We start from the raw sequence: 25,886 nt of genomic DNA on the forward strand, positions 1-25,886 counted from the left end.
CTTGTCCTGCTACAACTCAACTTGTATTTCTCATTCCACTGCAATTCTGCCTGTACTCCTTCACCAAAAACAATTTGCTAATTAAAAAAATAAAAATTTAATAACTAAACTTATTCTTTTTATAATTTATAAATTTAAGTAACTGTAAAAAGAACACCTGTATACACTTCACATTCGCCAGTTACTAACATTTTGTCACATTTACTTAATCTCTGTCTCTTCATTTTTCCCAAATACTTTTTTTTTGAGACAAAGTCACACTCTGTCCCCCAGGGTGGAGTATAGTGGCATGATCTCGGCTCACTGCAAGCTCCAACTCCCTGGTTCAAGCAATTCTCCTACCTCAGCCTCCTGAGTACCTAGGATCACAGGTGCCCACCACCACGCCCGACTAATTTTTGTGTAGTAGAAGTGGGGTTTCACCATGTTGGCCAGGCAGGTCTCAAACTCCTGACCTTAGGTGATCTACCTGCCTTGGCCTCCCAAAGGGCTGGGATTACAGGCATGAGCCACCACGCCAGGCCTCAAGTATCATTTAAGAATAAATTGCCAACATCAGGACACCTCACTTCTTAATACTTTGGGTATTAAGAATAGAGGCACAGTTTCACCTAATGATTATAACGATTACAATTTGCATATGCACAAAATTAATAATTCTATAATAGAAACTAAAATGTAGTCTTTATTCAAATTTTCCTAATTGTTACTAAAATATCTTTAGAGCCATTTAGGTTTTGGTTTATGCTTTCATTTAATCGTAGCTTCTCAATCTCTTTTAATCTACAACATTCAATTACCTTTTATTATTTTTGTTTTGAGTTGATCTTTTTGAAATATCCAGGCGTTTTCCTGTATAATGTTTTGCATTCCAGATTTGTCATATCCTCTAGGGTGGCGGGGAGGACAAACGAATTATTTATCCTGTGTGGCAGGCAATGCATTATTTACTTCATTGAATGAATGCCTCTTGGTCTTTCAGATAGCTAATGTAACGATTCCCAGGTCTCAGAGTACCATATTCTCCCTAAAAGTTTCAGGATACCCTTCCCATTATTGGGAGATAAAGCTCCAGAGAGCCCCCAAACGGTAAATGCATGAATACTTGTAGTTGATAGTAATTATGGGGCACCATTCTGTATAAAGATGTTTCTTTTCCATTTCCCCCCATTCTACCAGTAAGGAACACTTAATTATAACCAGGTATGATGATGTGTGCCTGTGGTCGTAGCTATTTGGAAGGCTGAGGTGGGTGGATCACTTGAGCCCAGGTTACAGGGTTACAGAGAGTTATGGCCATGCCACTGCACTGTAGCCTGGGTGACAGAGTGAGCAAGCCCCTATCAAAAAAGAACACACACACACACACACACACACACACAAAACCTTAATTAGATGTTAATATGACTTTAATAATTTTGATTAAAATGCTGATAATCTCGTTTTCAACAATAAAAATGTGCCCCCTGTAGACTCTGTGTTGTCAGGGAAAGGCAGGGTAACAGGTGAATTATAAAAAATGAAGAAACACAAAACCATGTACAGAATAAATTTTGAATACCAAAAGATTTCCATCAAATTCAACATATTGACATTTATGAAGCACTTACTACGTGCCATGCTTTGTGGTTGTGGACACATAGATAAGCAAGAAGTGATAGCTGTCCTCTGGGGACTTGCAGTCCGGTTACATACACAAGTAATTTCGTACAAGCCAGTCCCTAATAAAGCCCTATAAAGACACAAATTGTAAAGAACAAGACAGGAGAGGGAGCTCTACTATATTCATAGTGACCCTGAGGGCCTGATGGAGGACAGCAGGTGAACCAGGCCCTATTGGGCATTCGAGATCTTGCCTGAAATTAACACTAGGGGATGGACAGGGAGGACCATTAAAAATTCCGTATTCCACTGGCAAAAGTAAGTGCCAAGTATATTTCACAAAGAGGCAAAATTCTGCTTAAAGGAGTATTAAGGAATAAATACAACATGGAGGCGGGTATTTTTCATCTGGGTTCTTCCAGTGCTGTGTGGGTGACTGGTTCCTCAGTATTTTATAGGGCATGCATTGGCAAATTTCTACACAGATTTTTAGCCAACCTGTATCTGGTGGTTGACACCAGGATCGTAGGAATGGTTTGCATATTTCTAGCAATACACAATTTCAACTTTGTAGCCTGTTGTCCCTTAATTCTGCTCATGCAACCCAGCTCTAGGGTCTGTAGTTGAGCCATGAATTTACAAGCTGCTCTCAGCAAGGGATGTTTAATTGTCCTACGGGGAGGTCCCCTGCCTGATGTCTGTCTTCAGACACTAGGTAAATAAAATCTCTGAAATATTGATGAGTAGAAATGACTCTATTAATAATGCAAAAAGGAAACAGCAAGATCACTCATGTGAAAAGAGAGAGCACACTTCACTGAAATCCAAGCTCTTGTGACTATGCTTAGCCGTCCCTGATTGTTTTGTGGGAGGGCGGTGAACCCAGCACTAGAGGATGGAGACATTCTGTCACAGAGAATGCAGCTGGGGAAATGATTAAAATTACTGTGTGGGTGGCAAAGGAAGGGAAGCCTTTGTTAAGGCGAGAACAGTCAGTATTTTAATACTGCTACTCTTGCACCAGGGAGCCAAGAATTCCCACTGGCTCTGCCGTGTGAGATAACAGACAGGATGCTTGAACACCCTTGGAGTGGAATGAATGGGGAGCTGTTGGAAGACAGCTGTTCCCAAAGTGGGGACAGCTCTTGAGCATCATCCTCCTTTCACCACTTTTGGCATCGGAATCTCTGCTGGAGAGAATGGTGAGGACCCTGCCTGAAGGGAGTCTAAGATACAGGCACTCAAAAATGTTTATTGTGTGCTCACTATGGGCTGACACTATGATCATCAGTGGGAATATAGTGATGAATAAGATAGGCCCAGTCCTTGCCCCCTTGGGATTCTGGGAAAGATAGAAAAGTAAACAAGTCAAAATCAAGTAAACAAAGATGAACTATAAAAGGGCTTATTAAGAAGATGACGTGGAGGCTCAGGTGAGGGTATCTAATCAAGTGTATGTGGGGTGGGGAGGAGAAGGGAAGGCAGTAATAGGCAGGGAAAGCTTCCCTGGGAAGGAATGACTAAGCTGCAACCTGAAGAATAAACAGAAAGCAGGAAATGGTATGAAGACAGAGTGTTCTAAGTAGAACAAGTCTAAGGCCATGGTATGATCTGATGCACAATTTTATTTATTTTTATTTTTTAATTACAGGTTTATGGGGCACACGTGCAGTTTTGTTTCATGGATATATTACATAGCGGTAAAGTCTAGGCCTTTAGTGTAGACATCACCCAAATAGTGTACGTTTTACCCATTAAGTAATTTCTCATTTCTACCCCCACATCGTTTTACCCTTCTGAATCTCCAAGTCTGTCCTTCCACTCTGTGTTCAAGTATGCACATTACTTAGCTTCCACTTATAAGTGAGAATATGTGGCATTTGACTGTCTGTTTCTGAAATAGTTCACTTAAGATAACGGCCTCTAGTTCCATCCATGTTGCTACAAGTTCCATCATGTCTGTTGCCAAAAAAGACATGATTTTATTCTTTTTTATGGCTGCGTAGTATTCCACATGTATGTGTGTATATGTATATATCTCACATTTTTTTGTCCACTCATCTATTGATGGACACTTAGGTTGATTCCATATCTTTGCTATTGTGAATAGTGCCACAGTAAACACACTAGTGCAGATATCTTTTCGGTATAATGATTTCTTTCCTGTTGGGTAGAAACTCAGAAGTGGAATGGCTGGACTGATAGTAGTTCTATTTTTAGTTCTTTGAGAAATCTCATTACTGTTTTGCATAGAGGCTGCTCTAATCTGCATTCTCACCAACAGTGTATAAGCTTTCCTTTTGCTTAATCATACACAATTTCTTACAATTTATTCTGCCTGAAGAATGGGGAACAAATGAAATGGGACCAGAGTGGGAAACCAAGCCAGGAGACTGTTATAATTGCTCAAGTGGAAGATGATTGTAAAGGCAGCACTGACATCTTGCCCTTAGACTAACCGTATCCACCATTTTGGTAGTAAAGAGTACCATGTATCTTGCGGGGAACAACACACACTGTGGCCTGGTGGAGGATGGGGATGGGGAAGGGAGAGCTTCAGAAAGAACAGCTAATGGATGCTGGACTTAATACCTAGGTGATGGCATGATATATGCAGCAAACCACCATGGCACACATTTACCTGTGTACAAACCCGCACGTCCTGCACATGTACCCATGAACTTAAACTAAAATTTAAAGAACAAAAAAAGCATCAAGTGTCGTTGCTTAGAAGTTTTGCACCTGATGTAAATTTTATTTTATTAATTTTTTTTTTGTTTGAACGATATCTCACTCTGTTGCCCAGGCTGGAGTGCAGTGTTGTGATCTCGGCTCACTGCAACCTTCGCCTCCCAGGTTCAAGGGATTCTCCTGACTCAGCCTCCTGAGTAGCTGGGACTATAGGTGCACACCACCACACCCAGCTAATTTTCTTTTTCTTTTTTTTTTTTTTTTATTTTTTTTATTTTTAGTAGAGAAGGGGTTTCACCATGTTGGCCAGGCTGGTCTGGACCCGATGTAAATTTTATTAAAATTCACACAATCATTATGTAAACAGAATTATAGACTAACATATACAAATTGAGCTGTAGATATTGCTTGCTTGCTTTATTCAGGAAGCCACTTCTTTTGAAGGTCTGGCCCCCTTGCAATGCAACTAAAATTTTCCCCAAACTTGTTTATAATTTTTCTTTGAGAATAATTATGTTTCGTACTTGGCGGTGAGCACTGATACAGAGAGCTGTTTTGAAAACGTCTACAAAGTTTTCTTATTGGCTGGGTGACCAGGAAAGGGAGGAAGTTAAGCATGACCCCAGGTTTCTGAGTATGGCAGTCTATGATAGGGGCCCCAGGGCAGAAGCAACTCCAGATTGGAGGCCTGGGACAGGATTGCAGGAGATTCTTGAATGTATGAAAGAAGAAAGATTGTTTATCTGGAGGACAAAAAGTTCCTGTTATTGCTGATATGACCCACATAGGAAAGAGCCTGGACAATATCAAAGAGAAAAAAGGAATATGGCAGTGAATTTAAAATTGACCTTCACCTCATGAAACAAACGTAGCTCCATGGATTTTTCAGTCAGTGTTGACCCAGAAATCATGCAATTCAAACCCTTTATTTACCTGGTGAGCAGGAGGCCTGCAGAGGTTAAGTCACTTGTGCAAGGTCAGGTAGCTAAGAGAACTTAATTTCTTATGTCAAGTAATTGCGAAACAGCATCAGTTGCTTGACATATGTTTTGTGTACCCTTCTGTATACACAAACGAACTGCAATTTATACTTTGTTAAAATCTCTTTTTAAATTTTCTTTTCTATTAATGGAATACATTTCTGAAATTTCAACACATTTTCCTTCATTACCATTTGTGTCTCTGCAATGAGGATCTTCCCACTATTTAGTCATTCATACATTTACTGATCAGGGAGATTTTTTATTGCTCTTTAAAAATTTGACAAAAGGTAACTGTATTATGCAATAATGTGGGTAGTTTAAGTCCTTGACGTTAGGAGCCCTTTCATTATCTTCTTCATGCCTTTTCTCTTTTGTTGTTCCTCTACTCCAGACAAATCAAAACAAAGCATGTTCACACCCAGGCCAGACCAATAAGTTAGGGTAAACCGTGTGTGTGTGTGTGTGTGTGTGTGTTTGGTGTGTGTGTGTGTGTGTGTGTACTCAGTGTTTAACAGAGTCTGACTGTGCTTCATGGGGAAGTAGAGAAGAGCCATCAGGTGCCCCATGAACCTCTCCTGTCCTGTCCAGCACAGTTCCATTCTTGCCTCAAATATGAACACCTGTTCAGCAAAATAACAATCTTGCCATTAATCGGAGCCATCCTCCTTAGAAAGCAGTTTGTGTTTCTAAGTGTTCCCCTTGGGGATTTCAACCTTTCAATTCTCTCACGGAGAGAGCTTCTAGTGATTTTAATTTCCTCCACCTTTTCATGTTCCCAGTGTGTCACCCTTAAATCTCTGGTCCCAGGGTGCTCAGGACTCCTGGATGTGGCCTTCCTAGGGTCTGCCCTCTAGAGACGAACCATTCATCACTCTCTAGCAGTATTTCTTTTTCTTTAGGACACCACTGTCAGTTAGATATAGAATTAAGTGATCTAATTAAATACCCAATACTTTGTTTTTAACCCTCTTGCTTGTAATTATTGTATTTTGTCTGTTTTGAATCCTGGACCTTGAACTTTGTTAACACCTATGTTGTTCACTACTGTACCCCAGCAGCTGGCAAACTACTTGACTGCTGGTTGATGGTAATATCTGCTGCAACAGTGAATTAATTAAGTTGATCCAAAGAACCAATAGTGTGTTATTCATTATAGGAAATAGGGTTAGGTTCATCTGTGAATGACAACATCTAAGAAAACTGTGGCTTACATAAGATGAAAGTTTATTTCTTTTTTATCCAAAATGATGGAAATAGATGGTCTGTGCCTGTAGGGTAGCTTTACTAAGTTCTCAGGGACCCAGAATCCTTCTATCTTGTGGCTGTGCAACCCTCAGTATGTGGCTTCTGCCACATAGTCCAAGATAGCAGTGTGAATTCCAGCTATCATACCTGCTTACAGCTGTAAGGAATGGGGGCTTTGTATTAGTCAGCTCTCATGCTGCTATGAAGAAATACCTGAGACTGGGTAATTTACAAAGGAAAGAGGTTTTATTGACTCACAGTTCAGCATGGCTGGGCGGCCTCAGGAAACTTACAATCATGGTGGAAGGGGGAACAAACATGCCCTTCTTCACATGATGGCAGCAAGGAGAAGTGCAGAACAAAGGCGGAGCAAAACCCCTTATAAAACTATCTGATCTCCTGAGTTCTTGGAAGATGTAACTATCACGAGAACAGCGTGGAGGTAACCACCCCCATGATTCAATTACCTCTCACTGGGTCCCTCCCACAACATGTAGGGATTATGGGAACTAGAATTCAACATGAGATGTGGGTGGGAAAACCACCAAACCATATCAAAGCTAAAGATGAGAATGGCTCTTTTTTTAAGGATATTTGCTATGTACCAAATTGTTTTCCCCTGGAATTCATATGTTGAAGCCTTTATCCTCAGTGTGGTATTTGGAGATGAGGCATTTGGAGAGTAATAAGGCTACATGAGGTCATGAAGGTGAGGCCCTCATCATGTGGTTAGTACCCTTGTGAGAGACACAAGAGGGCTTGTACACATGCACTCTCTCTCTCTCTCTGTCTCTCTCTCTCCCTTTCTTTCTCTCCCTCCCTTTCTTTCTCTCTCTCTCTCGCTCTCCTGTGTCCCCAGCCTCAAGTGCACAAAGAAGAGGCGATGTGAACACAAGTGAGAGTGAGATGACAGCTGCCTATAGGCCAAGAGAAGAGCCCTCAGAATGAGACTACCTCGCTGGCACTTTGATATTTTACTTCCCAGGCTCCAGAACTCTGAGTAATAAATTTCTGTTGTTTAAGCCACCCAGTCGATGGTATTTTGTTATAGCAGCTTGAACTGACTAACACAATACTTTTTAAATGACGTACGATACTTTCAATATGGGTAGAACATAGTCATATGACCATACTTAGCTACAAGGGAAGCTGAGAAAAATAATCAATACTCTGAACAGCTTTGTGCCCAGCTAAAAACCAGGTATCCTATTAGTAAGGAAGAGGAGAATGGATACTGTCAACTTGGCATCTAAACATACCCTTTTTATCCAAACTTTGTTTCCAAATAAAGACAACAGCAAAATTTTGTCTTTGTCTAACATGATGCAGCTATCCCTTAGACAACTAAAAGCATGATAACTGTCTCCCAAAAAGATGATTAAGAGAAGTCTAGTCAACTCACATTCCCCCACTTAATATCCTGAATTTAAATTATTAAATATAAGGGTAATGATTATTAACACATTTGGCATTAGATGGCAGGAGAATGGGAAAAAAGAAAAAATTTGTCTAGTATGTGCACAAATGTATTCATATCAAAATAAGTATAAAATACTTACAATCACTGTAGTCCTTTTTGTGCAGCTGGTCATGTGGCTGTCACTGGTATTTATAACTATTCTCTTCCATGATCCATTCTGTATTCCCTTTGCCCTCAGCAAACACATTAGCTGGTCATGGTTCCCTGTCCGGTAGTTTGACCCAAACGTGATTCCTGAAGGGTCTGGGCCATTAGCAGTTCTGACTATATTGGTTTTAATCTGACACTGACTTTAATCACAGGACATGATAGTACTCAAAGGTACTCTCGGGGTCTCCCACATTCCATATACTCCTACTTGCCCTCATTGAGTAGTGGCAGCCCACTTTCCCCTTGACAGTACAAATCACTCCTGCAAGTACACTAATCCCTTCTTTGTCTGTGGATACATGCGCATGTGGAGCCTTAAGTATTCAGGTGGTAGTCTCAACTACCATTGCTGTGTCCCCTGTTTGAGGCATGTCTTCCTTGTGAACCAAGGCTTGTAGACCTGCTTAACATGAAGTCATGGATATTGGAAAGATGTAGAAGTGGTATTCAGAGGAGCCAATCTTTTGGGCGCCACCTCTTGGTTCCTGAACTCACAAATCCTGGTGCTGGAAGAAATAGTGCTAATTATTGACTGTTGATTTAGAGGATATACCATATCCTAGAAGATATTACTTCAGCCTCACAAGCTTCCTTCAGGTGACATTGTAATTTTCAAAGGTCTGTTCTACAAATCTATCAGGTCAACATGACAGAGAACAACAGACAACAGTATGAGATAACTAGTGAACTCTGTAAGCATGAGTCAATAGCCTCACTTCTTTCACTGTAAAATGAGTTTCTTGGTAAGAAGTAATTTTATGCTAGCAAGGTGAATAAGGCAGTCAGGGATGATGATTTTTGCAGAGGCTTTGCAAGTAGGGAAGGTAAATCTGTACTCCCAATGTCTATTCCAGTGAGAATCAAGTGCTGCCTCTTGTATGATAGAAGTAGTTCTGTGTAATCAATCAGCCACCAGGTGACTGGCTGATCTTCCCAGAGAATGATATTTTCCCCTCCATTCAGCCTTCCTACAGTCCCCTATAATTCAAGCCTGTTAGGTTCCCTTCTAATTTTGGCTATTGTACAAGATTGGGCTGCCAAGCTTATACTCTGAGTTTGACCTCTTCTTTTAGGGGTAACTGCTTATTAGCAATTTATTGTTTTCCAGATTCTCGGGGCCATCTAAATCCCCTTTACTGTTTCTTTCATTCCTCCTGCGGAGTTGCTTATAAAATATGGATATTGCTGCTGTCATTGGTTTTATCTTACCTATTCATATTTTGGATTATTTGGGTATCTTGTCACTTTGTTAAAGATGTGCTGCATGGGTTTGTGTGTGTGTGTGTGTGTGTGTGTATTCTAATATATTCTAGCTGCTGCTTCTTTCTTTGGGACATGGGATGAGGCAATTCAGGGAGATTAAAAAATGATGCCTCTTCTACCAACATTTTGTTTTCAGGTTCTATTAATATTATTTCAAAGCTCCCCAAATGTCTTAATGTGCTGCCAGAATTGAGAATCACTTCTCCAGAGGAGTGGAGAAAGTATTGTATGTGGTCAAACATCTAGATTTGCTCTCTGCCTTCTGCTGCTAGACTCGAGAGTACTAAGAGGAGTTGGAGAAGTCTTAAGAGGCCTCTGTACATCTAAGCTCATGGTTCATCCACCAGTATCGAAGCCAGGGTTCAAGCTTGTCTTTATCTCTAGAGAATCCCTAGACAAGGAACTCCATGCTGCTATGTGATTTGATTGGATTAAAATTTAGCACAAATACCTGGAAAGTTTCACAGTGAGTGTGCTCTGGGGCAAGATTTCTCACAGCCCTTCTTGGCCATGACTGAACCATGTGTTTGACCAAAATTTCCCATTTGTCATAATGCTTGATACATAGGTTGGCTCCCTCATTAAGTAGGTTGCAAGGTAGTTCAAGCCAACTTATATATTCTAAGGTCTCAGGTATTTTTGAGATACCATCCGAAGTTTCTGGTTTTCAGTATTGCTATTTAACCCCAATTTTTGGTCTGTGCAAGCAAAACAAAACTAAAACTAAAACAATTAAACCTTCTGCCCCACAAATCAAACAAAAAAAATCAACATTAAATTTTCTCCCAAATGTAAGGATGATTAGTTATTCCAGAGTAAGAATAGGCATAGGGGCTTCAGAACCTTTGTTTATTTGTCTCTTTGACCCACTTCTATTTATACCTCCTAGTGACTCTCTGGAGTTTCTCTACATGTGGGTTCAGTTTCTAGCATGTTTATTGCAGCAGCCAATATAGTTGTTGTGGTTAGAACCTGATTCTTTAAAGTGAATGTTGATTCTGCATGGTTTCCTTATCCAAAGTGTCAGTTCTCTTGTCTGCCAAGGCTTTCCTCTGAGGACAATTCATGTCCTATTCCCTTGTGTAGCTTTTGATGGCAGGTAATCTACTGCACATTGTTTCTTGGAGCAGTAACTTAAAGGGATTGATTTAAGGCCCCACAGAGTGATGTCACTCATGCTTCCTAAGTAAGAAGACCTGGGTTTGAGTCCTGGTTTTGTCAGAAAACAGATGACTTTGGATTCAGTGCTATCTGCTGAGATAACTAAAAGAGACTGGGGTAGGGTTGGATATCCTCAGACAGAATTGAGGGGCTTGTATAAAGTTCCCAATGCTATGAGCAGAAGTCTTGCAGGAGACATGGCATTTACTCACTTCTCCTTGTCGAGTCTTTTCCACTGTTGTGCAGTGCTTTGGGGATGTTAATACTCTACCAGGTGTCAGCCTGTGTTCTAGATTGAACTTGTGAATGTTTCACAGTTTTCCTTTGTGATGGGGATGTAATTAGAACTGGGCCATTACACCTTCTTCAATTATGCTCATAAAGGATTTTTGTAATCATGGTGTTTGGGGACTCTATGGCTCTGAGCAATCAAAGTGGACCTTGCAGCATACATCATCAAGACAAGGGTCCAAGAGGTCACCGGATAAGCTCATCACAGGCAAATGTCAATGCTCACTATATTCTTTTTCCTGAAAATTGTTCTCCACTTGTTATAAAAAAAAAAAAAAGAAAAAAGGGGGTCCGGGCACTGTGGCTCATGCCTGTAATCCCAGCACTTTGGGAGGCCAAGGCAGGTGGATCATTTGAGGTCAGGAGTTCGAGACCAGCTTGGCCAACATGGTGACACCACATCTCTACTAAAAATACAAAAATTAGCCAGGCATGGTGGCGGGTGCCTGTAATTCCAGCTACTCGGGGAGCTCAGGTAGGAGGATCACTTGAACCCAGGAGGTGGAGTTTGCAGTGAGACAAGATCACGCCACTGCACTCCAGCCTGGGTGACAGAGTGAGGCTGTCTAAAAAAAAAAAAAAAGAGAGAGAGAGAGAGACGGTTTTAGCCTTTATAGACTTTTTAAAAAATTCAAGTAAAATACATATAATAAAATTTCTCATCTTAACGATTTTTAAGTGTACAGTTCAGTAGTGTTACGTATATTCACATTTTTGCGCAATCAATTCCAGCACGTTTCTATCTTGCAAAACCAGAACAACCGCTCCCCATTCCCTTCTCCGCTAGCCCTGCCATTCTGCCTTCTGTTTCTACGGATTTGACTGCTGTAGGTATCACATACAAGTGGAATCATGTAGTATTTGTCTTTCTCTGACTCCCTTATTCCATTATTCCATTTAGCACAATGTCCTCAAGTTTCACTCATGTTGTAGATGAGAATTTCATTCCTTTTTAAAGTTGAATAATATTTAATTGTGTGATATACATTTTGTTTATCCATTCATGCATTGATGGACTCTCAGAATAGTCAGGCTATGAACATGAGTGTGCAAATATTTCTTCATGACCCTGCTTTCAATTCTATTAAGTATTTACTCAGAAGTAGAATGGCTGGATCGTATGGTAATCCTATTTTTAATTTTTTGAGAAACCATCTTACTGTTTTCCATAGTGACTGTACCATTTTGCATTCCCATCAGGAATGCACAAGGGTTCCAGTTTCTCCACATTCTTGCCAATGCCAATGCTTGTTATTTTCTTGTTGTTGTTGTTTGTTTTCGGTAGTAGCCATCCTAATGGGTGTGAGGTGATATTGTGGTTTTGATTTGCATTTTCCTGGCGATTGGCAATTTTGAGCATCTTTTCATGTGCTTATTGGCCATATACCTATCATCTTTGGAGAAAAGTCTGTTCAAGTCCTTTGACCATTTTAAAATTGAGTTATTTGTTTTGTTGTTGTTGCTAAGTTGTAGGAGTTATTTGATATTGTGGATATTAACCTCTTATAAATGTTTTCTCCCATTTCATAGGTTGCCTTTTCACTCTCTTGATTCTGCCCCTTGATGCACAGAAGTTTTAAATCTTGGTGTCCAGTTTATCTGTTTTTACTTTTGTTATCTATGTTTTTGGTGTCATCCAAGAAATCATTGCCAAATCCAGGGTCATGAAGCTTCCCCACTTCTTTTCTCAGAGTTTTACAGTTTTAGGTCTTAAGTTTAGGTCTTACATTTAGATCCATTTTGAGTTAATTTTTGCACAGTGTTTAGCCTCTATAACCTTTTGAAATGGTTGATATCCTTGAACTTGGTTCACTTCTTTCTCCTCTAATTCTGACATGCTTTTCAAGTTCAGTGAATTTGCCTAAGATCTTGCATGTCAGATTTATCTCCAACTTAAAAGTGTATTTTGGTGACAGCTCCCAAGGGGCTGCAAGAACTGGATGAGGCAGGCCCTATACTGCATGTAACTAAAGGAGATGATTTCTGTGAAAGAACCTTGAAAAGTATAAAATGATAATCACATGTGCATGGAATAATATTGGTTCTACTGGAAGTACACACCAACCACACTTTTTAATTGATTTCTGTGAAGTGAAGATGGATGGGTATACTTAGGAATTGTGAGATTTAGGTAACTACAGAAGGATGCCTGTGCCAAATATATGATGGGACTAAATGTAATATTAATAAAACACAGGTACGTGCATGTATAATATATATAATATGTATGTATATAATATATATGTATACACACACATACATATATGTATGCTTTTTCTTTTATTCTCTTTCTTGATTTTTTTCTTTGCCTTCCGTCCTCAGTAACTAGCCTGGTTTCCTTGCAAAGGTTCGTCTGCTCTAGAGCAAACTGAAATCCAATCAGAAGCAAAAGAACAGAACCCCTTTCAATGACCTCGAATACACTGTAGTTTGCATGGAAGGAAATGTAGTAGAAGTGCTCATGTGTGAGCCTTTCCTGGTCTGCTCACATGTCCTTGGCAGGACACTTCTTCCCGGAAGAAGGGATAGGGCACAGTGTAGAAGCCATATGCTCACAGACATGATGGGAACTTAATTGGATCAGGGACAGGAGAGAGGCGTACTGATTGTGAGAAGTGGTGCTGAGTAGTTGGCAGGTGTGTTTGGGTGTGGGAGAAGAATTTGCATTTGGATAGGTGCCTGGATCTGAGGGTGGAAACTGGAAATTAGATAGGCAGGTGCCAGTGACATGCAGAGCTAAAGGAAAAGATGGGAAATTGGACTGAGTCATGGAGAAGGAAATTCACAAGAAAAATGAAATTGTGGTGGTGGAATGGCACTGGAGAGGGGTGTAAGGGAACAAATAGAAAGCCTGGGAAGCAGGAAGTCTAAATGAAGGATGAGAAGCTCACCAGGGAATATGGAAATGGGTAGACAGTACTTACACTAAAATGGTTCATAGCCAGCAGTAAGATTTTTTCAGAATTGAAAAACACTAAACTTCATTATTTTAGACTAATCAATATAGAGCTCAGCAAAAATTTATAATCTAATATTAAGTCCATCTGATAATATAGCTGATTAAATTATCTTCAGGAAATCTAATCTACTTTAATAAAAGATAAGTATGGTTTAATGTAAATAAATGTATTTAACTTACTTAAGGATACTTAAGCATTCTTTATGTTTCTTATAGGAATATGTTATTTGTTTCAATATCATTTTTATATAATTCACTTAACCTATCTGTAAAGAAAGATTTTGATGTCCAAAACAAAGATACAGCTCAGCTTAGGCTGAGGCTGGAGTATCCAGTCCAGGAGTTTGAGGTTACAGTGAGTTGTGATCGTACCACTGCCCTCCAGTCTGGTTGACAAAGTGACACTCTGTCTCTAAGAAAAACCTGAAATTTATATGCTAACTTGGAATACAAAGTCAGTTTGTAAATTATTCAAATTATTCTAATTGATTCAAGCAGAATTCTTTAAAATATTAATTTGTATTAATTGACAAATAATAATTGTGTATATTTATGGGGTACAGTGTGACATTTTGAGTTATACATACATTGTAAAAAGATGCAATCAAGCTTATTAACATACCCATGTTTTTTGTGGTGAGAATGTTAAAAAAAATCTATTATTTTAGCAATTTTTGAAATCTAGAATACATTATTATTAACTATGGTCACCATGCAGTATAGTAGATCACTTGCACTTCTTTCTCCAAATTTTCTTCATCCAATCCACCAGTGATGGGCACCTGGGTTGATTCCATGTTTTTGGTGTGATGAAGAGCACTGCAGTGAATATGCAGGTACATGCGTCCTTTTGGTAGAACTATTTATTTTCTTTAGGCATATATCCAGTAATGAATTGCTGGGTCGAATGATAGTTGAACTCTTGTATCTTCGAGGAATCTCCAAACATCTCTCCACAGTGGCTGGACTAATTTGTATTCCTACCATCAGTGCGTAAGTGTTTCCTTTTCTCTGTAGTATCACCAATATCTGTTATTTTTTGACTTTTTAATAAAAACCGTTCTGACTAGTGTGAGACGGTATCTCATAATGGTTTTGATCTACATCACTCTGATGATTAGGGCTGGTGAGCATTTGTTTTCACATGTTTCTGGGCCACGTGTATGTCTGCTTTTGAGCAATGTCTGTGCAGTCTTCTGCCCACTTTTTAATGGGGTTGTTTGTTTTTTGCTAGTTGAATTAAGTTTTTTATAGATTCTGGATATTAGACCTTTGTTGGATGCATAGTTTGAGAATATTTTCTCCCATTCTGTAGGTTGTCTATTTACTCCCTTGACAATTCCTCTTGCTGTGAAATAGCTGTTGCGTTTAATTAGGTCCTACTTACCAATTTTTGTTTTTGTTGTCATTGTTTTTGAGGAGTTATCTATAAATTCTTTGTCAAGACCATTATCAAAAAGGGTATTTCCATGCAGCCATAAAAAATAATGAAATCATGTCCTTTGCAGCAACATGAATGCAGCTGAAGGCCATTATCCTAAGTGAATTAATGTAGAAACAGAAAACCAAATACTTCATATTCTAATTTATTACTGGGAGCTAAACATGGGGCACACTTGGATGTAAAGATGGGAACAATAGACCCTGGGGACTCCTATAGTGGGGAGAGAGAGGGAGGCAAAGGGTGATAAACTACCTGTTGGTTGCTATACTCATTACCTGGGTGAGGGGTTCAATCATATTCCAGACCTCAGCATTACACAATATACCTTTGTAACAAACCTGCACGTGTATCCCTGATGCTAAGATAAAAATTGAAGGAAAAATTTAAATAATAAACAATAAACAGGCAAAAAATACATTTCTGCAGTCTAACTGAAACTGCACTCTTTCATCAACATCCCCCTTTCCACATTCCTCCCTCTCCCTGTCCAGAAGCTCGTTGGTAAAAGTGAGTACAGTTGACCTTTGAACAACTCGGTTTTGACCTGCATGGATCCACTTATACACAGATTTTCTTCCACCTCTGCCACTCCTGAGAATGCAAGACCAACCCCTCCTTTTCCTCCTCCTCCTCCTTAGCCTATATTCAATATGAAGACAACAAGGATGAAGAACTTTATGATGATCCACATCCACTTAATAAAGAGTAAATATATTTTCTCTTGCTTATGAATTTCTTAATAACATTTTCTTTTCTCTAGCTTTCTTTATTGTAAGAATACAGCATATTATATATATACACACACACAGATATATATGCGTACCATAAAAGAAGTGAAAGATCTCTGCAGTGAAGAACTGTAAAGCACTGATGAAAAAAATTGAAAAGGACACACAAAATGAAAAGGTAGCCCATGGTCATAGATTGGAAGAAGTAATATTGTTAAAATATTCATACTACTCAAAGAGATCCACAGATTCAGTGAAATCTACATCAAAATACCAATTACACTCTTCACAAAAATAGTAAAAACATTACTAAAATTTTACTTTTATAGAAATACAAAAGTCCCCAACTAGCCAAAGCAACCCCGAGCAAAGAGAACAAATGCGACAGTATCACACTATCTGACTTCAAAATATACTACAAAGTCATTGTGACCAAATCAGCATGATACTGGCATAAAACCAGACACATAGACCAATATAACAGAATAGAAAACGCAGATATAAATTTACATATTTACAGCCAATCAATTTTTGACAAAAGCACCAAAAGCATACATTGGGGAAAGGACAGATGAATGGTGCTAGGCAAACTGAATATTCATATGCAGAAGAATGAAACTACACCCCTATCTCTCACCCTACAAAAATCAAATCAAAATGAATTAAAGACTTAAATGTAAGACCTGAAACTATGAAACTATTAGAAGAAAATATTGAGGGACTGCTTCAAACCAATGGTCTGGGCAAAGACTTTTGAGTAAGACCTCAAAAGCGCAGACAGAAAAAGCAAAAATAGACAAACAGGATTAAATGAAGATAAAAAGCTTCTGCACAGCAAAGAAACCAGTCAATGAAGTGAAGAGGCAACCTTCAGAATGGGGACACTATTTGCAAACCATTTAACAAAGGATTAATGACTGGGATATATAAGGAACTCAGACAATAGCAAAAATAATATTTACTTAAAATGGGCAAATGATCCTAATAGATATTTGTCAAAAGACAATATTCAATTGGCCACCAAGTATATGAAAAAATGCTGAAGATCACACTAATAATCGGGGAAATAACAAATCACAACCACAGGGGCATATCATCACATCTCAGTTAAAATGGCTATTATCTAAAAGACAAAAACTCTGGTGAGAATGTGAAGAAAGAGAAATGTTAGTACATGGGTGGTGGAAATGTAAATTAATACAGTCACTATGGAAAACACATGGGAGGTTCCTCAAAAAACTAAAAATAGATCTACCATATGATCCAGCAATCCCTCTGCTGGGTATATATCCAGAAGAAAGGAAATTGTCTGTTGAAATTTGTTTGATAGAAAAAAAAATACAGAAGAAAGATAACAGCATATCGAAGAGATATCTGTACCTTGCATGTTTATTTCAGCACTATTCACAGCAGCTAGCATATAGAATCAACCTAAGTGTCCATCAACAGATAAATGGACAAACAAAATGTGATATATATATGCTCAATGGAATATTACTCAGCCACAAAAACAATAAAATTCTGTCATTTGCTGCAACATGGATGGAACTGGAGGACATATATTAAGTGAAACGAGCCAGGTATAGAAAGACAGATACTGCGTGTTCTCACTCACATGTAGGAGTTTAGAAGTTGATTTCATGGAGGTAGGAAGTAGACTGATGGTTACCAGAGGCTGGAATGGGTAGAGGTGAACAGAGGAGGAAGAGAGGTTGATTGGTGATTACAAAAATACAGTTAGATAGAAAGAATAAGTTCTAGTTTTGATAGCACAGTAGAATGACTATAGTTAACAATAATAAATAGTTTCAAATAGCTAGAAGAAGGATACTGAATGTTCTTAACACAAAAAAAAGATCAGTGTTTGAGACGATGAATGTGCTAATTACCTTGGTCTGATCACTGTACATTACATCTACCAAAACATTACTACGTATCCCATAAATGTGTACAATTGTGTCAATTATAAAATAAATTTTTAAAAACTATTAAAAAACTATACTTGATTTTATATTTCAAAATAGCTAAAAGAGATTTGGAATGTTTCCAACTCAAAGAAATGATAAGTGTTTGAAGCGGCGATGTCCTAAATACTGTGCATGTATCAAAATACGTACACCATAAATATGTACCATTGTTATATAGCAATAAAAAATTGAAAAAATATAAACACAGTAAGGAGAGACACATATATATAAAGAAATCTCTGATCATTACACATTGTGTGCATGTATCAAAATAATACCACATGTACACCATAAGAATGTACAATTATATATTGAGAAAAAATTGAACAAATATAAACACAAAAAGGAGAGGCACATAACACATATAAAGAAATCTCGGCCAGGTGCGGTGGCTCATGCCTGTTATCCCAGCACTTTGAGAGGCCAAGGCAGGTGGATCGTGAGATCAGGAGATCGAGACCATCCTAGCCAACATGGTGAAACCCTGTCTCTACTAAAATACAAAAAATTAGCCAAGCATGGTGATGTGCGCCTGTGGTCCCAGCTACTTGGGAGGCTGAGGCAGGGGAATCTCTTGAACCCGGGAGGCGGAGATAGCAGCGAGCCAAGATCGCGCCACTGCACTTGAGCCTGGCAACAGAGCCAGACTCCGTCTCAAAAAAAAAAAAAAGAAAAGAAAAAGAAAAAGAAATCCCTTGCTGTTTTGTGGGCACTGTCCTGGCTGTGATATCTGGAACCGTGGCATCGTCTTGTGGTCCCATGAAAGGGGAGCTAGCCTGCAAGTTTAGGTCAAACCTGTCAAGGAAGGCAGAACAAAAAAAAAAATGAAAAGAAAATCGGTTCCCGACTTTGTTGTCCTACTGAATTAAGCAACCCTGAGGCAAGCTTACCTTTGGACTTCCTGTTGTATGAGATAATACATTTCCCTTATCATTTAAGTCAGTTGAATTGAAGTTTTCTGTTACATGAATCAAAAGCACCATAAAGAACATACAATTCAATGCTAATTCAGTTTATGCTTCTAAAACATTACTTAACTGATTCTATTATATCTCATAGCAAGAATCAACTATACAACAGATTCTGCACAGAAGAGACTATTCAAAGAGAAAAATGAAATTATATACACATGTTTGTAATATTTAACTACCTGAAAAGTCTCTGAATTTCTTTAACGCATTTCTGATTCATCCTGGCATGCATACTCTGCCTGGCTACAGGCAAGAACGTTTTCCACGAGTCTGCTGCCTCACTTCTGCTTTCATCTTTTAATGATGGCTTGTTGCTGCAATCCAGAGAAGCAGCACTTACTGACAAAATAGTAGCTTCCCAGTTTCACCTGGGAAAGCGAATACACCCATGTGCTGTGTAAATTGTTGCTTTGAGGGTCAGAGCGCTGATTAAAAACAATGGGAAGTCAGAGCCGGCAACAAGATGATGCTGTTTGCTGGGGTTGCAGGGCCCTCCACGCATGCTCCACAGCTCCTGCATTGCTCTAGATCTGCTTGGCTACTGACTGACATGCCATTGACAGACTGTGCCTTATCCAAGAGAGTTAGCCAGAACTCTCATCAGATCCTGCAACTCTTTGCTGGGATTATGTGAGCAACCAGAAAAAAGGTTCTGATAAGTAATTGCAACATTTGTTGAATCCTCACCAAACAATGTATGAGGTTTAGAAAGACTGGTAAGGGAATGGAGAGAAGCAAGAAGGAATGATTTGTAAATTAACTGTATAAAGGAATGATTTGTTAACTGTATAAAGAGTATTATAGGAAGTGTACATTTGTATAAAGTGATTCTATGACAGCATCCTCAATTAAACTCAAACTGAGACTCTATTATCTCTTATTTGTACAGAAAGCACAAGAAATTTTGTGAAATATTAAATTGGTCCTCAGATAGGATTGAACAAAGTAGGGGAAGGAGCCTGCCCAATGGTTAAGAGAGAAAGTAGCATTATGGCATTATAGAATGCTCACTGTAGAGGGATTCAGATCTTGAATACAACCCTATTTTTTTTGACTGTGTGATTCAGGGGTAAGTGAGTATATTATCTGTAATATGAACATAATTATACCTGCTATGCCCATCTCACTCGGCCCGTGCACTGTAGATGGCATATTTGGCTATGTAGAGTACAGTAACCCAAGCCCAATTTACCAATAAATTCAAGAGCTGGAGTTTATGAAGTTGTCATTTGTTGGGATTCGTTTTAAGATTTGAAGGTATAGCATTAAAACATAATTCAATAAAGACTAATTTCCAGGCTCAAATGCAATATACTTCAAGAGTGTAGCTTTTTATATTTTAGCATCTTACCCCTGAATGGAACTAAGAATATGTGCAGAGGAAATAGATAGCATTTCTTTATGGTAATATCCTTAACGATAAATTTCCTCACCTGGGCCTCTTTGGTGTGCATTGTAGAACCAAGTTTTGAGTGTCTACTCTTTGGTGAAGGCTTGATATGTAGACAACTTATTCTGCTGATTAAAGTCATTTCCTTAACTTTAGTTCCAGGGAACAGGTGACAAGGTTAGTATTTTGTTATGAAAATTAAGGAGTCCCGCCAAAAGACTCCTAGAACTGATAAACAACTTCAGTAAAGTTCAGGAGTACAAAATCAATGTACAAAATCAGTACAAAAATCAGTAGCATTTCTATACATCAGTAACTTTATAGCTGAGAGCCAAATCAAGAACATAACTTCATTTATAATAGCCACAAGAAAAATGAAATGCCTAGGAATACATCTAACCAAAGAGATGAAAGACCTCTACAAAGAGAACTTCAAAACACTGCAGAAAGAAATCAGAGATGTCACAAACAAATGGAAAAATATTCCATGATCATGGACTGGAAGAATCAGTATCATTAAAATGATATGGCTCAAAGCAATTTACAGATTCAATGCTACTCCTATCAAATACCAACACCATTTTTCACAGAAATAAAATATTCTAAAACCCATATAAACCAAAAAAAGATCATCAATAGCCACAGCAATTCTAAGCAAAAAGAATAGAGCAGGGGATATCACATTACCCATTTTCGAACTATGCTATATAGCTACACTAACCAAAACAGCATGGAACTGGTACAAAAACAGACACATAGACCAATGCAACAGAATAGAGAACCTAGAAATCTGCACACCTACAACCATCTGATGTTCGCTAAGGTCAAGAAAAATAAGCAATGGGGGAAAGGAGTCCCTATTAAGTGCTGCTGAGATAACTTTGGCTAGCCATATGCAGAAGAACGAAACTGGGCCCCTACCTTTCAACATATATAAAAATTAACTCAAGCTGGACTAAAGATTTAACTATAAGAACTCAGACTATAAATATCCTAAAGAAAACCTGGGAAATACCCTTCTAGATATTGGCGTTGGCAAAGAACTCATGGCTAAGCCCCCAAAAGCAATGGCAACAAAACCAAAAATTGACAAGTGAGACCTAATCAAACTAAAGGATGTCTGCATAGCAAAAGAAATTACCAAACAGGCAACCTACAGAAAGAGAGAAAATATTCCCAAACTACCCATCTGACAAAGGTCTAATATCCAGAATCTATAGAGAACTTAACAAGCAAAAAATAAATAATCCAATTTAGAAATTGACAAAGGACATGAACAGGTACCTCTCAAAAGAAGACATACAAGCAGCCAACACACATGAAAAACTGCTCATCATCACTAATCATCAGAGAAATGCAAATCAAAACTGCAGTGAGATACCATCTCCCATAAGTCAGAATGGCAATTATTAAAGAGTCAAAAAATGACAGATGCTAGTGAGAATGCAGAGAAAATAGAAAGCTTATATAGTGTTGGTGGGAATGCGAATTAGTTCAGCCACTCTGGAAAGCACTTGGAGATTTCTTAAAGAACTTAGAACTGCCATTCATTCCAGCAATCCTATTACTGGGTATATATCTGAAGGAAAATAAATCGTTCTACCATAAAGATGCGCACACTCATATGCTTGTCACAGCACTCTTCGCAATAGCAAAGACATGGAATTAACCTAGTTGCAACCTAGTTGCCCATCAGTGGTGGACTGGGTAAAGAATATGTGTTACTTATACACCATGGAATACTATGCAGCCATACATAGAATGAAATCATGTCCTTTGAGCAACATGGACACAGCTGGGGGCTATTATTCTGTGAATTAAAGCAGGAATAGAAAAGCAAACACTACATGTTCTCACTTATAAGTAGGAACTAAACACCGAGTGTACATGAACATAAAGATGGGAACAGTAGATACTGGGGAATAGTAGAGTGGCAAGGCAGTGGGGCATGTGGGCTGCAAAACTACCTATTGGGTAGCATACTCACTTCCAGGTGATGGGATCATCCATACCCCAAACTTTAGCATCATGCAATATACCCATGTAACAAACCTGCACATGTACTCCCAAATTGAATATCAAAAATAAAACGATTTCTATAAAAACACCCCCCCCCCCACACACACACACACACAAAAGAAAATTAAGGAGTCTAACCAGTATTCCTTGAGAGGGTCTGTGTTTGAATCCAGGATTTTCAGCAGAAAACAGCTTTAAGCCCCCTCTATCCTTGGAGCCTGTGCTCTATTGAGATCTCCAGATCTTCAGTTGAAAAAAGAACTTGGCATCACATTTTGGGGCGATATCCAGCAAACCAATGGCATTATAATTTGAATGATGTAGGCTGTGTCTCTTAAAAACAGGTGGGAGTAGACTACTCTTTAAACATATCAATGGGGGCATCATATTAAACGTGTCAAATTGAAGTTAATAATTTGGTGACAATTGAGATTTACCAGAGAGAGAATTTTATTTGAGAATTCTGGTGGCAGGAGGGCTTTAGTTTAGCTTTATGTAAGTTAAGGTGACTAATCGAGATAGATGTGGACAGAGATCCTACCAAGTTCTAGCTGAGGTAAGCTCCAGGTTGTTCAAATTTAGGAGCAGGGGATCTAGGACTACAGATCGTAGAAAATCCGCCCTCACATACATTAATAGCAATCTGTGCCATAGTCACATTTCAAGTCAGAATCATGCTGAGAGCGCTTGTTCCCAAATCTGCTGTCATTAATAACCTCAACAGCCAAGTCTATGGTTTCCCACTGGGTTTTATTGTACTTTAGGTTTTTAAACAAATAATATAACATTTCTACCAGTAAATTGAATCAATCCTTGGGTGGCTTTGCTTGTATTCTACCTTTGTATTTCCTGGCTAACTTCGCCAGTGGCTTTCTTTCGTTGTTGCTCCTGGAGATCCTTATCAAGCCAAGAACACTGAGGCACAAGTCACATGTTTCTCAACATTCGACAAACAAGGTTGGTTTAAGACTGTTAGTAATTTGATAACAAGAAAAAGAGGAGAAAGAGTTTTTGGCAGTTGGTTCAGATGAAGATTTTTTCTGTTTGGAAAATGTTACACATCAATTTAGAGTTGTTCACCTTTCCTTGTGTTCAGTTTCAGCTCTATTAAGATTGAGAGAGACGCTGAAGGTGAAATGACCTTTTAGATGCAACTGAAAATTATATATGGTTATGTGCAAAGGGGAGCCATTTTATGATTCATACAACTGGTCTATAAATCAGAAAGATGGCTACAGTTTCTCCTGGATTTATCTCATCATGTGACATCCATTGATAGTGAATTATGTCTTTGGATGAATTTTGCTAGAAATTTTGTCAGATAGTGAGAAACAATTATGCACTGAGATATAGTCTCCGGGAGAATAATTCTCTAATCTATGAGAAACTATTGGTAAAGTTTAGAGGGAAATGGAATCAACTGAAATTATGTAGTATACAAAAGACATTGAAAATGTCCTCCCCCCAAAAAAGAAAATGTTCTCCTTTAAAAGACTTGTGGGATGATTGCAGAGAATCACGTAACTTGAAAGACAGTCAAACAAATAAATCAAACAGTATTCTAGAGTTTATATCAACACTGGGGATGGTGGAAAGATGTGAGAGAGCAGGAGATGATTGCATTCAAACTAGAAAGTTTAGTCATTTATGAGGTAATGAGCCTTGACCCAGTCCTAAAAGAAATGTTGGCGCAGCATTGATGAAAATGTATAGCAACAACATGTATTGGCTGCTGGTGGAAATTGAATTCTACAAAATTTCTGCATAATCATTTGTCAGTGTGGTTGAAAACTCTTTGAACAGTTTCTTTCTCATAATCTAGTAATTTCGTTTCTCAGAATTTAATTTCACGACCTAATTAGAGACATTTTCAAGGATGTCTATTGTAGCACTCTTTATCACAATAAAATGCTTGCAACAAATTAAACATCCTGATTTAGAGGGCAGTTAAATAAATTAAGATACATTCATGGAATCATACTTTGGAGAAAACGAAATGACTTGGGAAAATTCCCAAGTTATCTTAACTTTTAAAACAAGTTAGAGAAGGTTTGTAAACTTTACAATCTGAAGTTTGCTAATGAAAAAGTATGGGAGAAATGGAAAAATGATTAGATGGTCATACACTAAAATGTTAGTGGAAAGTGGTGACAGATTATTTTAATTTTCTTCTTTAGACTTTACTTTCTGGATTTTCTCAATGAATATATTTTACCTTTATAATTAATGTTTAAGAATAATATAAATATATGAGGAAGTGGGGAAAAAAAGGTGTGATTGGAAGAAGTGGCAGGAGATTCTTCCTGAGAAGGGGTTATTCGTGAAGCAGGACAGTGTGGCAAAACAAAAACCAGCTTCCCTGAAACTACAGGGTAATGTTGAGGCTAGATGGATGTGGAGTGTAGTGGATTGAATGCCTGGAATACTAGACTCAAGAAATTAAGTTAGGAAACTGCCCTAGACTCTTGCACAGAACAAAATGGTACTAGAACCATAGTTTGTCTGGGAATGTTGTCACTGCAGCAATATTTGTGATGGCCATGTAAGTAAAAATGCATTCAGATCCAACAGATACTGATCATGGGTCAATTCAGTGTAAGTGGGACCCATAACTGGAAAAAATAGTTTATCATTGTTTGGTAATTGGTATGATTTGGCTGTGTCCGCACCCAAATCTCATCTTGAATAGTGGCTCCCATACTCCCCACATGTCATGGGAGGGACGCTGTGGGAAGTAATTGAATCATGAGGGTGGGTTTTTCCCATCCTGTTCTTGTGATAGTGAATAAGTTTCACAAGAGCTGATAGTTTTACAAAGGGCAGTTTCCCTACACAAGCTCTCTTGCCTGCTGCCATGTAAGATGTGCCTTTGCAACTCCTTCACCTTCTGCCATGATTGTGAGGCCTCCCCAGCCATGTGGAACTGTGAGTCCGTTAAAGCTCTTTTTCTTTGTAAATTACCCAGTGTCAGTTATGTCTTTATTAGCAACTTGGAACAGACTAATACAGTAATTTAGAAAACAAAAGTAATATAATGCTATCTATACACTTCTGTATTATTAGGATGTTTTGAAAACAAAATAGAACATTGAAGTTTTATTCTGCCCTGATTTGCCTCTTCCCTTGCTCCTTCTTTCTTTACACAGAATGAATAGCACTATGCATGTTATTCTGTAACATGCTTTTTTTCACATAGCACAACACATCTTTCCAGGTTCAATACATAGAACCTACAGAGGTCATTTAAGTTGAATTCTGATGCATTTTCTTTTGCATGATAATTTGTCATCTGAACTGAATCAGATCAAAGCTTAGAACTGTATCCCAAATGACCCAGCTCACAAGTGCAGAGTTGGTTTAGACATAGGCCTCCTGACTCAGGCAAACATTGTTTCATCTCCACTAGCTGCTTACTTGTCCCTCTGTGAAAATTACTGTAAGATTAATGTACTAGGTCCTTTCTTGGTACTAAGTTTTCTAAGGCAAGTATGTCTGAGCAACCTGGATTCCTTTATGAGTTAATATTGTCCTCACCAAAGGAA

Source organism: Symphalangus syndactylus, chromosome 1, assembly GCF_028878055.3.
Source record: "Symphalangus syndactylus isolate Jambi chromosome 1, NHGRI_mSymSyn1-v2.1_pri, whole genome shotgun sequence".
Lineage (NCBI taxonomy): Eukaryota > Metazoa > Chordata > Mammalia > Primates > Hylobatidae > Symphalangus > Symphalangus syndactylus.